Source organism: Macaca mulatta, chromosome 1 (genome assembly GCF_049350105.2).
Source record: "Macaca mulatta isolate MMU2019108-1 chromosome 1, T2T-MMU8v2.0, whole genome shotgun sequence".
In the NCBI taxonomy this organism is placed as follows: domain Eukaryota; kingdom Metazoa; phylum Chordata; class Mammalia; order Primates; family Cercopithecidae; genus Macaca; species Macaca mulatta.
The window spans coordinates 130,465,946-130,480,244 of NC_133406.1; positions in this window are offsets into that span (position 1 = coordinate 130,465,946).

A 14,299-nucleotide genomic window follows, 5' to 3' on the forward strand; every position below is an offset into this window, starting at 1 on the left:
CCCGGGAAGAAGAATGGAGACTTTTTCTAACCGAGCCAGGCCAAGAGATAAAACCAACTCTAGCTAAGTGATGGCCCAGAGTATGGGCAGAGGATAATCCTCCGGGACTGGCGGTCAACCAAGTCCCCGTACTCATAGAAGTTAAACCTGGGGCCCAGTCAATTAGACAAAAGCAGTATCCAGTTCCCAGGGAAGCTCTAGAAGGAATCCAGGTTCATCTCAGGCACTTAAAAGCCTTTGGAATTATAGTCCCTTGCCAGTCTCCATGGAACACCCTACTCCTGCCTGTCCCCCAAGCACTAACAGCTAGTACAGGACTTGTGTTTGGTCAACCAAGCTACAGTGACTCTGCACCCAACAGTTCCTAAGCCTTACAAATTGTTAGGGTTGCCGCTGACTGAGGACAGCTGGTTTACCTGTCTGGACTTAAAAGATGCCTTCTATAGCATCAGACTAGCTCCTGAGAGCCAGAAGCTGTTTGCGTTTCAGTGGGAAGATCCAGAGTCAGGTGTCACTACTCAGGACAGTTGGACCTGGCTTCCCCAAGGGTTCAAGAACTCCCCTACTATCTTCAGGGAGGCCCTGGCTTGAGACCTGCAAAAGTTGCCTGCTAAAGACCTAGGCTGCATCTTGCTCCAGTAAGCAGACGACCTTCTGCTGGGACATTCCATGGTGGTCGGGTGCACAAAAGGGATGGATGCCCTGCTTTGGCACCTGGAGGACTGTGGGTATAAGGTGTCCAGGAAGAAAGCTCAGATCTGCAGATAGCAGGTATGCTACCTGGGATTCACTATTCGGAAAGGGGAGTGTAGCCTGGGGTCAGAAAGAAAGCAGGTCACCTGCAGCCTACCGGAACCTAAAACCAGAAGGTAAGTAAGGGAATTCCTAGGAGCTGTGAGGTTTTGTGGATTATGGATTCCAAACTGCAGTACTAGCCAAGCCTTTGTACAGGGTTACAAAGGGGGGTGACTGGGAGCCCTTTGAATGGGGACCTCTACAACAGCAAGCCTTTTGTGAGTTAAAGGAAAAACTTACGTCGGCCCCAGCCCTAGGACTACCAGATTTGGCAAAGCCCTTTACACTCGATGTGTCAGAAAGAGAAAAAAATGGCAGTTGGAGTTTTAACCCAGACTGTAGGGCCCTGGCCAAGGCCAGTGGCGTATCTCTCAAAACAACTAGATGGGGTTTCCAAAGGCTGGCCCCCATGTCTAAGCACCCTGGCAGTGGTGGCCCTGTTAGCACAAGAAGTAGATAAGCTAACCCTTGGGCAAAACCTGAATATAAAGACCCCCCATGCTGTGGTAACTTTGATGAATACCAAAGGACATCATTGCCTAACAAATGCTAGATTAACCAAGTTCCAAAGCTTGCTATGTGAAAATCCCCGCATAATCATTGAAGTCTGTAATACCCTAAATCCCACCACCCTGCTTCCAGTATCAGAGTGCCTGTTCGAGCATAACTGTAGAAGTGTTGGACTCAATTTATTCTAGCAGACCTGACCTTTGGGACCAGCCATGGGCATCAGTAGACTGGGAGTTATACGTGGACAGGAGCAGCTTCATCAACCCACAAGGAGAAAGATGTGCAGGATATGCGGTGGTAACTTTGGATGTTGTCATTGAAGCCAAATCGTTGCCACAGGACACTTCAGTCCAGAAGGCTGAGCTCATTGCTTTAACTCAGGCTCTAGAACTCAGTGAAGGTAAGGCTGTAAACATCTACACTGACTCTCTATATGCCTTTCTAATCCTCCAAGTGCATGGAGCATTATATAAGGAAAAGGGGGGTTAAACTCTGGGGGAAAGGACATAAAATATCAACAAGAAATTCTACAATTATTAGAGGCAGTGTGGAAACCTCAGAAGGTGGGCAGTCATGCACTGCAGGGGACTTCAGCGAGACTCCACCTCAGTGGCCTTAGGAAATTCCTGAACTGACTCACAAGCTCGAAAAGCAGCATCTACCCCTTACTGGGCATCAGTAGCAGGCCCTTACTCCATCAAACACCTCACCTGGTACCTACCTATTCTAAGGAAGAAAAAGACATTCCATGCAGAAGTGGGGCAAGTAATAAAAGAAGGATGATCAGACTGCCAGATGGGAGGGTAGCTGTGCCGCAGTTGCTGGGAACCACAATCGTACTGGCCGTGCACGAAACCACTCATCTAGGTCAAGAGTCAGTTGAAAAGTTGTTAGGCTGGTACTTCTACATCTCACACTAGCCAGCCCTTGCCAAAGCAGTAGCACAGCAGTGCATTACTTGCCAACAGCATGATGCAAGGCAAGGTCCCACTGTTCCACCCGGCATACAAGCTTATGGAGCAGCTCCTTTTGAGGCTCTTCAGGTGGATTTCACAGAAATGCTGAAATGTGGAGGTAACAAGTATTTGCTGGTACTTGCGTGTACTTACTCTGGGTGGGTGGAGGCTTATCCAACACAAACTGAAAAGGCCTACAAAGCAACCCGTGTGCTTCTTCAAGATCTTATTCCTAGGTTTGGAATGCCCTTATGAATTGGCTCAGATAATAGGCCAGCATTTGTGGCTGACTTGGTACAGAAGACAGCAAAGGCGTTAGGAATCACTTGGAAGCTACATGCTGCCTACCGACCTCAGAGTTCCGGAAAGGTGGAGCGAATGAATCAAACCATCAAAATTAGTTTAGGGAAAGTATGTCAGGAAACAGGATTAAAATGGATACAGGCCCTTCCTATGGTATTGTTTAAAATTAGATGGACCCCTTCTAAGAAAACAGGATACTCACCTTATGAAATACTGTATCATAGGCCTCCTTCTATACTATGGGGACTTCCAGGCACTCCCTGAGAGTCAGGTGAAATTGAGTTACAGCGACAGCTACAGGCTTTGGGAAAAATTACACAGACAATCTCAACTTGGGTAAATGAGAGGGGTCCCATTAGCTTATTCTCCCCAGTTCACCCTTTCTCTCCAGGTGATCACCTATGGATCAGGGACTGGAATGTAGTCCCTTTGCAGCCACGGTAGAAAGGACCTCAGACCATCATCCTGACCACCCCCACGGCTGTAAAGGTAGAAGAAATCCCATCCTGGATCCACCACAGCTGTGTGAAACCTGTAGCCCCTGAAACCTGGGAGGCAAAACCGAGCCTGGACAACCCCTGCAAAGTGACTCTGAGGAGGACGACAAGCCCTGCTCCAGTCACACCTGGAAGCTGACTGGTCCATGCACGGCTGAAGCATGAGAAGAATTATCATGGGACTCATTTTCCTTAAAATTTGGACTTGTACAGTAAGGACTTCAACTGACCTTCCTCAGACTGAGGACCCTTCCCAGTGTATACATCAAGTCATTGAGGTAGAACAAAAGGTTGCTACAGCCCTATTATTTTATGGTTATTATAAGCGTAACAGGACTCTAAAAGGAACTTATTTGTATAATGCTATACAAGGTATGTAGCCCAGGAAGTGACCAGCCTGTTGTGTGCTATAATCCATCTGAGCCCCCTATGACTACTGTTTTTAAAATAAATTGAGAGACTGGCAACTTCTGGGACCTGAAAAACCTCAATTATTAGACAATAGTGCAAGGGTGAGGAAGGAGTTCACCCTTCCTTTGGGAAGACTCAGCTACCTTGGGCAAAAACTGTATAGTACTACAAAAACAGCCACTTGGTGGAGTTCAAACCACACTGAAAGAAATTTGCTTAGTAAATTCCCAAAGTTGCAAACCATGTGGACCCACCCAGAGTCCTGTCGGGACTGGACAGCCCCCACTGGATTATACTGGATATGTGGGCATAGAGCTTACACCAAATTACCTGACCAGTGGGCAAGTAGTTGTGTTATTGGCACTATTAAACCATCTTTCTTCCTACTGCCCATAAAAATAGGCGAGCTCCTGGGCTTCCCTGTCTATGCTTCCCACAAAAAAAGAAGCATAGCTATAGGAAATGGGAAAGATGATGAATGTCCCCCTGAAAGAATCATACAATATTATGGGCCTGCTACTTGGGCACAAGATGGCTCGTGGGGATACCAGACTCCCATTTACATGCTCAACCAAATCATACGGTTACAAGCTGTCTCAGAAATAATCACTAATAAAACTGGCAGAGCCTTGACTATTCTGGCCCAGCAAGAAACTCAGATGAGAAATGCTATCTATCAAAATAGATTGTCTTTGACTACTTGCTAGCAGCTGAAGGATGGGTCTGTGGGAAATTTAACCTTACTAATTGCTGTCTACACATAGATGATCAAGGGCAAGTAGCTGAAGACATAGTTAGAGATATGACAAACCTGGCACATGTGCCCATGCAAGTGTGGCATAGATTTGATCCTGGGACCATGTTTGGAAAATGGTTCCCAGCACTAGGAGGATTTAAAACTCTTATAATAGGAGTTACAATAGTAATAGGAACCTCTTTACTGCTCCCTTGTTTGCTACCTGTACTTCTTCAAATGATAAAAAGCTTCATCACTACCTTAGTCCACCAAAATGCTTCAGCACAAGTGTATTATATGAATCACTATTGATCTGTCTTGCAAGAAGACATGGGTAATGAGGATGAAAGTGAGAACTCCCACTAATGAGTAAAGTTCTCAAAGTGGGGCAATAAGGGAGGAGACCACCCCTCATATTGTCTTATGCCCAATTTCTGCCTTGAAGAAAAAGTTTCTGCCTTAAAGAAAAGACAGAAATGAAATCAGTAGTCAGACAGCCCTGTACTGCATTCCAGGCCTGGTAGTTAACCCCTGACCTAACTGGTTCTGTTGTCTGTAGATTCCAGACATTGTATGGAAAAGCACTGTGAAAATCCCTGTCCTGTTCTTTTCTGTTCTGATTACTAGCGCATGCAGCCCCCAGTCACGTACCCCCTACTTGCTCAATCGATCATGACCCTCTCACACGGACCCCCTTAGAGTCGTAAACCCTTAAAAGGGACAGAAATTGCTCACTCAGGGAGCTCGGTTTTTGGAGACATGAGTCTGCTGATGCTCCCAACTGAATAAAGCCTTTTCCTTCTACAACTCAGTGCCTGAGGGGTTCTTGTCTGCGGCTTGTCCTGCTACAATGAGAATGAAGTCAATATTTCTAGAGCACTTGGGCCAGGTGTGGTGGCTCACGCCTGTAATTCCAGCACTTTGGGAGGTGGAGGCAGGTGGATCACTTGAGATCAGGGGTTCAAGACCAGACTGGTCAACATGGCAAAACCCCATCTCTACTAGAAATAAAAAAATTAGCTAGGCATGGTGATGCATGCCTGTAATCCCAGCTACTCAGGAGGCTGAGACAAGGGAATCATTTGAATCTGGGAGGCAGAGATTGCTGTGAGCCGAGATCATGCCACTGCACTCCAGCCTAGCTGACACAGCGAGACTCTGTCTCAAAAAATATATATATTTTAGAGCACTTGAAACAGATAAATGTTACATAAATTTATAAATATAAATTGCCAAAAAGCACCACATTCACTTTCATATTTTCACACTTTAATTCATGCTGTCCCCTCTGCCTCTTGCTTTTCTCCCACCTCCCTTAGCCTTCAAATCATATTTGAAGCCACATCTGGTAATCCCTGTGGTGATGGTCACCAAAGATTTCTGATTGTTTTCCCATTGGGAAAGCTTCATGACACTCTTTAACTTAAATGTGGTCTCCTGACTTGTTTGGCCAATTAAACACGAATAGAAATTACACACATTTTCCAGGTAGAAGTTTTAAGAGCCAGTGAGTAAGTCACCGTATCTGACTACCGCAGTGGTCTAGACTCAGAGCAGGTGCCAAGTTAAAGCCTCCATCAGCCTAGGTCTCTAACAGACTACAAAGAGCAGGGCCCCTGTTGATCACATCCAACATGAAGGGTAAGTAAGAAAAAAGCGTGTATTAAGCCACTAGGATTTGGTTTATCCTGACTGACATTTCTCTACTTCCCACAGGCTAATTTAAATGCACGTATTTTAAATTTTTGTTCCCACAGGGTACAATGCTTTCCTCCATCAGGACTTAACACACAACTCGTTGTTCATTTAGATGTTCGTCTCTGCTGCTAAATTATAAGTTGCCTGAGAGCAGAGACTATGTCTTATGCAAAATTTTATATTTAGTGCTTGCACAGAGTCTGACACAAAGTAGGCACTCACAACTATGCACTGATTCCTGTCATTTACTGAGAATTGGAAGAAAAAAAGAAGAGTTTGCTTGATACGTAAGTGCCTAATGCCCTCAAGGAACTTTAAAAAATTCCTCTTTGTTTTGACTGAGAGAACTCAGAAAAACAAAATGCCCTGTTCTTAAAACGGAGAGAGTTCAGGTAGAAGTGCTTGGAGTCAGAACTGAAGTTCTTGTTCAGGAAGGTCTCAGAGGATCAGCAAGACACTGAGGCTGGAGAGTAGGTTATGTGAGTTTGTGAAAGGAAAATATATTGGGCCCCTAAAATCAGTAAGCTAAAAAGAAAATTCAAGCTGGAAACTGCTTAGGGTAAACCTGCCTCCCATGCTATTCAAAGCCATCCCTCTGCTCATTGAAATAGATGCATATTCTGATCGCCTCCTTTGGAAAGGCCTATCAGAAACTCAAAAGAAGGCAACCATTTGTCTCTCACTTACCTGTGACCTGGACGCCCAACTCCCTCCCCTCTGCTTTGAGTTGTCCCCACCTTTCTGGATGGAACCAATGTACAACTTACATATATTGATTAACGTCTCATGTCACCCTAAAATGTGTAAAACTAAGCTGTGCCCCGACCACCTGGGGCACATATCATCAGGGCTTCCTGAGGCCGTGTCACAGACACACGCCCTCAACCTTGGCAAAATAGACTTTCTGAATTAACTGAGATCTGTCTCAGATTTTCTGGGTTTACAGTTTGGTAACCATGAAGGGATTCTGGGTGGAGATGCCCCTGACCTTTGACAAATCTCCTATTGGTGCTTGGTACCAGCATGAGCTAACTTTATGGCTCAAACCAACAGGACAATTTGCTGAGGTCTGAGGGAATCCCCTGCAGAGAATCCCTGGTTTCCAAAAATTTGGTCGAGATCTAAAGTTTATTTTCCTGTACAACTCCTCTTTTCTTTGGAATTTTACTTGCTTCCAATAAGGAAGGCAAGTTTTCCTGCTTCCATGATAATGGAAGGCAGGAAACTCCTTAATGGAGTTTGAGCTAGCTTCTAACAGGGAAGATGAGTCTTTTTCCTGCTTCTAGGATTGTAGAGAGCAGTCTACAGCCTGAGACACATCACTAGGTAAGAAACTGGTTTGGGATTCTGTCTGGCAAATTATTTTTAAATGACTAAAGTTAGCATTAACGACCAGCTGGTGTTAATTTCTGCTTACACTTAGAGCATTCAGAAATCATATAATTTGTGTGATCATTGTTAGTTTTGCTTAACTATTTTGTTGTTTGTTTCTGTCTTGTTGGGTTTTTTGTTTGTTTGTTTGTTTGTTTTTTTGCATATGTGTTTCGGTCCTTTCCTTACCAGATTTGACCAACTCCAAACACTAGCTCATGAGTGTGGAATCTTCCATTCTGAAGAAATAAGAGCACCTTGCTCCCCTTAGCCTTTCGGGGCATTCTCAGGCAACTGAGATCACATAAGCGCATCTGGGAGGAACACTCCCTAAGACCTGCAGTGGCTTCAAATAGGTTTTCTCCTCAGGAGAATATACTTAGGGTCTAATCTCAGCCAACAGGTGCATATAAGGAGCTGACCCTGCCCGCACCTTGAGCCCCTGGCACACTGTGCCAGGTAGCTGCAACACAGTTTGGTAGACCAAACTGGTTCAGGGTGTAACAGCCCTGAAAAGCTAGGTCTGCAAGCAGCACATTTTGGGTCCAACACACATCCTGACTTGGGTCAAATCCAAAGGAGAACTCCAAAATATGGGTAACAAGCCTCCAAAGTGGCTAAAATACCCATACACACACAAAAACGTGGTATGGGCCAGGCGTGATGGCTCATACCTGTAATCCCAGCACTTTGGGAGGCCGAGGCAGGCAGATCACAAGGTCAAGAGATCAAGACCATCCTGGCCAACATGGTGAGACCCCCCCATCTCTACTAAAAATATAAAAATTACCCGGGTGTAGTGGTGCACATCTGCAGTCCTAGCTACTCAGGAGGCTGAGGCAGGAGAATTGCTTGAACCTGGGAGGCAGAGGTTGCAGTGAGCCGAGATCATGCCACTGCACTCCAGTCTGGCAACAGAGCGAGACTCCATCTCAAAAAAAAAAAAAAAAAAAAATGGTTAGATACGGTGGGGGTAGAAAAATGGCCAGCAAAAGGAAACAAAAAAAGAGGAAAGATAAAAGGAAATAAAAAAAGAGGAAAGATTTTTTATTTTGACTACTAAAGGGACTTTATTACATAACAAGGCCACCTTTTTGCCAGTCAGGCCAAATTGAAAGAATTGGCTGCCCCCCACATTGCAGTTCGATGGCTAAGGTTCTGCCTTCTTTTTTTCTACTATGACACATTTGGTTCCTAAATCAAGCCCTTGCTGGTTTGATACTTGGTACTTCTGAAATAGCAGCAATTTGTCCTAGCTGAAATATAGTAATGAGATTTTAAAATATTTTTTAAAAAGGAGCTCGATGGTTAAATGTCAGCTTAATTAAAATCTATCATCCAAGATATGTGTGTGTATGTGTGCATGAGTGCATATATGTATTTAAAAGGCCTTTTTGTTTTTGTTTTTCTCTTCTAGGACCTTGTATTTTTTGAGCAAAAGATTTTTTCTTCTGAGTTGACTGAATTTTGTTTCACCTGATTTTTTTTTTTTTTTTTTTTTTTTTTTTTTTTTGCGACAGAGTCTTGCTCTGTCGCCCAGGCTGGAGTGCAGTGGCACGATCTCGGCTCACTGCAAGCTCCGCCTCCCAGGTTCACACCATTCTTCTGCCTCAGCCTCCCGAGTAGCTGGGACTACAGGCGTCCGCCACCATGCCTGGCTAATTTTTTTTAATTTTTAGTAGAGACGGGGTTTCACCATGTTAGCCAGGATGGTCTCCATCTCCTGACCTCGTGATCCGCCCACCTCGGCCTCCCAAAGTGCTGGGATTACAGGCGTGAGCCACCGCGCCTGGCCACCTGATTTTTTAACTAAAATATTTACTGTAACGGAGGCTACTCTTGAGTTAAGGAAGAATGTAGTTTAGACACTTAGACATGTCTTTGATTAAAAAAAAAATATTTTAAGTGTACTATAAAAGCATCACATGTTCTAGCCTCATGATAATTCTCCCTTTTTGGAGACCCAGGATTCAGTGTGGGTTCTGCCCAGAACTCAGAGATCCAGTTAAAAAAAAAAATAGGTAGGTAGTATCTAAATAAAATTGGTCTCCTTAGACAATCCAATGATAAATTTCTATAATTTTATGTTCAATTGGCAAATAAATCCATTTTTAATTTCCCTCTAGCTCACCATACATTCTCTTTGTACCACATGATGTACATTTAGCTATCTAAACTGTCAGGCCTCTGAACCCAAGCCTGCACATACACATCCAGATGGCCTGAGGCAACTGAAGAACCACAAAAGAAGTGAAAATGGCTAATTCCTGCCTTAACTGATGACATTACCTTGTGAAATTCCTTCTCCTGGCTCAGAAGCTCCCCCACTGAGCACCTCATGACCCCCACCCCTGCCCACAAGTGAACAACACCCTTTGACTGTAATTTTCCACTATCTACCCAAATCCTATAAAACTGTCCCACTCCTAACTCCCTTTGTTGACTCTCTTTTCAGACTCAGCCCACCTGCACCCAGGCGATTAAAAAGCTTTATTGCTCACACAAAGCCTGTTTGGTGGTCTCTTCACATGGATGCATGTGACATTTGGAGCTGTGACTTGGATCGGGGGACCTCCCTTGGGAGATCAATCCCCTGTTCTCCTGTTCTTTTCTCCATGAGAAAGATCCAACTATGACCTCTGCTCCTCAGACCAACCAGCCCAAAGAATATCTCACCAATTTTAAATTGGGTAAGCAGCCTCTTTTTACTCTCTTCTCCAGCCTCTCTCACTATCCCTCAACCTCTTTCTCCTTTCGATTTTGGCACCACCCTTCAATCTCTCCCTTCCCTTAATTTCAGTTCCTTTCCCTTTCTGGTAGACTAAGGAGATGTGTTTTATCTGTGAACCCAAAACTCCGCTGCCAGTCACGGACTCGGGAAGACAGTCTTCCCTTGGTGCTTAATCACTGCAGGGATGCCTGCCTGATTATTCACCCACGTTTCAGAGGTGTCTGATCACCACGGGTATGCCTGCCTTGTGCCTTCACCTTGGTGGCAAGTACCACCTCCCCTGGGTGGCAAGCACCACCTCCCCTGGGGGGCAAGTACCCTCCACCCCTTCTCTCTGGGTCTCTACCCTCTCTTTTCTCTAGGTTTGTCTCCTTCACTATAGGCAACCTTCCACCCTCCATTCCTCCTTCTTCTCCTTTAGCTTGTGTTCTCGAGAACTCAAAACCTCTTCAACTCACACATGACCTAAAACCTAAATGCCTTATTTTCTTCTGCAATACCACTTGACCCCAATACAAACTCGACAATGGTTCCAAATAGCCAGAAAACAGCACTTTCAATTTCTCCATCCTACAAGATCTAGATAATTTGTGTTGTAAAATGGGCAAATGGTCTGAGGTGCCTGACGTTCTTTTACACATCAGTCCCTCCCTAGTATCTGTTCCCAATGCAACTCTTCCCAAATACCCCCTCATCCCCAGACTGCTCCTCCTCAGGTCGTTCCCCGCCAGGCTGAATCAGGCTCCAATTCTTCCTCAGCTTCTGCTCTTCCACCCTATAATCCTTTTATCACCTCCCCTCCTCACACCCAGTCCATTCAGTTTCATTCCGTGACTAGCCATCCCCCACCTGCCCAACAATTTCCTCTTAAAGAGGTGGCTGGAGTTGAAGGCATAGTCAAGGTTAATGCTCCTTTTTCTTTATCCAACCTCTCCCAAATCAGTTAGCATTTAGGCTCTTTTTCATCAAATATAAAAGCCCAGTCCAGTTCGCAGCCTGTTTGGCAACAACCCTTAGACACTATACCCCAGAGGGGCCAGAAGGCCATCTTATTCTCAATATGCATTTTATTACTCAGTCTGCTCCCAACATTAAATAAGGCTCCAAAAATTAGATTCCAGCCCTCAAACTCCACAATAGGACTTAATTAACCTCACCTTCAACGTATACAATAATAGAGTTGCAATTACTTGTCTCTGCTGTGAGAGAAACCCCAGCCACATCACCAGCACACAAGAACTTGAAAACGCCTAAGCCACAGCAGTCAGGCATTCCTTTAGGAGCTCCTTCCCCAGGATCTTGCTTCAAGTGCCGGAAATCTGGCCACTGGGTCAAGGAATGCACATGACCTGGGATTCCTATTAAGCCATGTCCCATCTGTGCAGGACCCCACTGGAAATCGGACTGTCAAACTCGCCTGGCAGACACTCCCAGAGCCCCTGGAACTCTGGTCCAAGGCTCTCTGACTGACTCCTTCCCAGATCTTCTCAGCTTAGCAGCTGAAGACTGATGTTGCCCAATCACCTGGGAAGCCTGCTGGGCCATCACAGACACTTTGGGTACTTCTTAACAGTGGAGGGTAAGTCCATCCCCTTCTTAATCAATAAGAGGCTACCCACTCCACATTACCTTCTTTTCAAGGGCCTGTTTCCCTTGCCTCTATAACTGTTGTAGGTATTGACAGCCAGGCTTCTAAACCTCTTAAAACTCCCCAACTCTGGAGCTAGCTTAGACAGTATTCTTTTATGCACTCCTTTTTAGTTATCCCCACCTGCCCAGTTCCCTTGTTAGGTCTAGGCATTTTAACTAAATTATCTGCTTCCCTGACTATTCCTAGACTACAGCCACACCTCATTGCCGCCCTTTTATCCAGTTCAAAGCCTCCTTCACATCCTCCTCTTGTATCTCCCCACCTTAATCCACAAGTATGAGACACCTCTACTCTTACGTTGGTGGCTGATCATGCACCTCTTATCATCCCATTAAAACCTAATCACCCTTACCCCATTCAACGTGAATATCCCATCCCACAGCAGGCTTTAAAAAGGTTAAATCCTGTTATCACTCACCTGCTACAGCATAGGCTTCTAAAGCCTATAAACTGTTTTTACAATTCCCCCTTTTTACCTGTCCAAAACCAGACAAGTCTTACAGGTTAGTTCAGGATCTGCACCTTATCAACCAAATTGTCTTGCCTATCCACCCCATGGTGCCAAACCCATATACTCTCCTAGCCTCAATACCTACCTCCACAACCCCTCCACAACCCATTACTCTGTTCTAAATCTCAAACATGCTTTCTTTACTATTCCTTTACATCGTTCATCCCAGCCTGTCTTTGCTTTCACTTAGTCTGACCCTGACACCCATCAGTCTTAGCAACTTACCTGGCCTATACTGCCACAACAAGGCTTCATGGACAGCCCCCATTACTTCAGTAAAGCCCTTTCTCATTATTTACTTTCTTTCCATCCATCTGCTTCTCATCTTATTGAATATTTTAACAACCTTCTACTTTATAGCCCCTCCTACAAATCTTCCCAACAGAACACCCTCCTGCTCCTCCAGCACCTATTCTCAAAAGGTCATCACGCATCCCCCTCCAAAGCCTAAATTTCTTCCGCATCCATTACCTATCTCAATGTAATTCTTCATAAAAACACACGTACTCTCCCTGCTGATTGTGTCCGACTAATCTCCCAAACCGCAACCCCTTCTACAAAGCAACAACTCCTTTCCTTCCTAGGCATGGTTAGGTACTTTCACCTTTGGATACCTAGTTTTACCATCTTGACTAAACCATTATATAAACTCACAAAAGGAAGCCTAGCTGACCCCATAGATCCTAAATCCTTTCCCCACTCCTCTTTCTGTTCCTTAAAAACAGCCCTGGAACCTGCTCCCACACTAGCTTTCCCTAACTCATCCCAACCCTTTCTCATTACACACAGCTGAAGTGCAGGGCTGTGCAGTCAGAATTCTTACACAAGAACCAGGACCATGCCCTGTAGCCTTTCTGTTCAAACAACTTGACCTTACTGTTTAGGCTGGCTCCCACATTATTCCTGATACCACACCTGACCCCCATGACTGTATCTCTCTGATCTACCTGACATTCACTCCATTTCCCCATATTTCCTTCTTTCCTGTTCCTCACCCTGATCACACTTAGTTTATTGATGGCAGTTACACTAGGCCTAATTGCCACTCACCAGCAAAGGCAGGCTATGATATAGTATCTTCCACATCTATCCTTGAGGCCACCACTCTGCCCCCGTCCACTATCTCTCAGCAAGTCAAACTAATTGCCTTAATTGGGCCCTCACTCTTGCAAAGGTACTGCACATCAATATTTATACTGATTCTAAATATGCCTTCCATATCCTGCACCACCATGCTGTTATATGGGCTAAAAGAGGTTTCGCTATGCAAGGATCCTCCATCATTAATGCCTCTTTAATAAAAACTCAAGTCCGCTTTACTTCCAAAGGAAGCTGCAGTCATTCACTACAAGGGCCATCAAAAGGCATCAGATCCCATCACTCAGGGCAGCACTTATGCTGATAAGGTAGCTAAAGAAGCAGCTAGCATCCCAACTTCTGTCCCTCACAGCCAGTTTTTCTCCTTCTCATCAGTCACTCCCACCTACTCTCCCACTGAAACTTCCACCTATCAATCTCTTCCCACACAAGGCAAATGGTTCTTGGACCAAGGAAAATGTCTCCTTCCAGCCTCACAGGCCCATTCTATTCTGTTGTCATTTCATAACCTCTTCCATGTAGGTTACAAGCCACTAGCCCATCTCTTAAAACCCCTCATTTCCTTTCCATCGTAAAAATCTATCCTCAAAAAATCACTTCTCAGTGTTCCATCTGCTATTGTACTACTCCTCAGGAATTTAATCCTCCCTTCCTTATACGTCAAGCTCGAGAATTTGCCCCTGCCCAGGACTGGCAAATTGACTTTACTCACATGCTCCAAGTCAGGATACTAAAATATCTCTTGGTCTGGGTAGACACTTTCATTGAATGGGTAGAGGCCTTTCCCACAGGGTCTGAGAAGCCCACTGCAGTCATTTCTTCCCTTCTGTCAGATGTAATTCCTAGGTTTGGCCTTCCCACCTCTAAACAGTCCAATAACAAACCAATCTCTATTAGTCAAATCACCCAAGAAGTTTCTCAGGCTCTTGGTATTCAGTGAAATCTTCATACCCCTTACCATCCTCAATCTTCAGGAAAGATAAAACAGACTAATGGTCTTTTAAAGACACACCTTACCAAGCTCAGCCTCC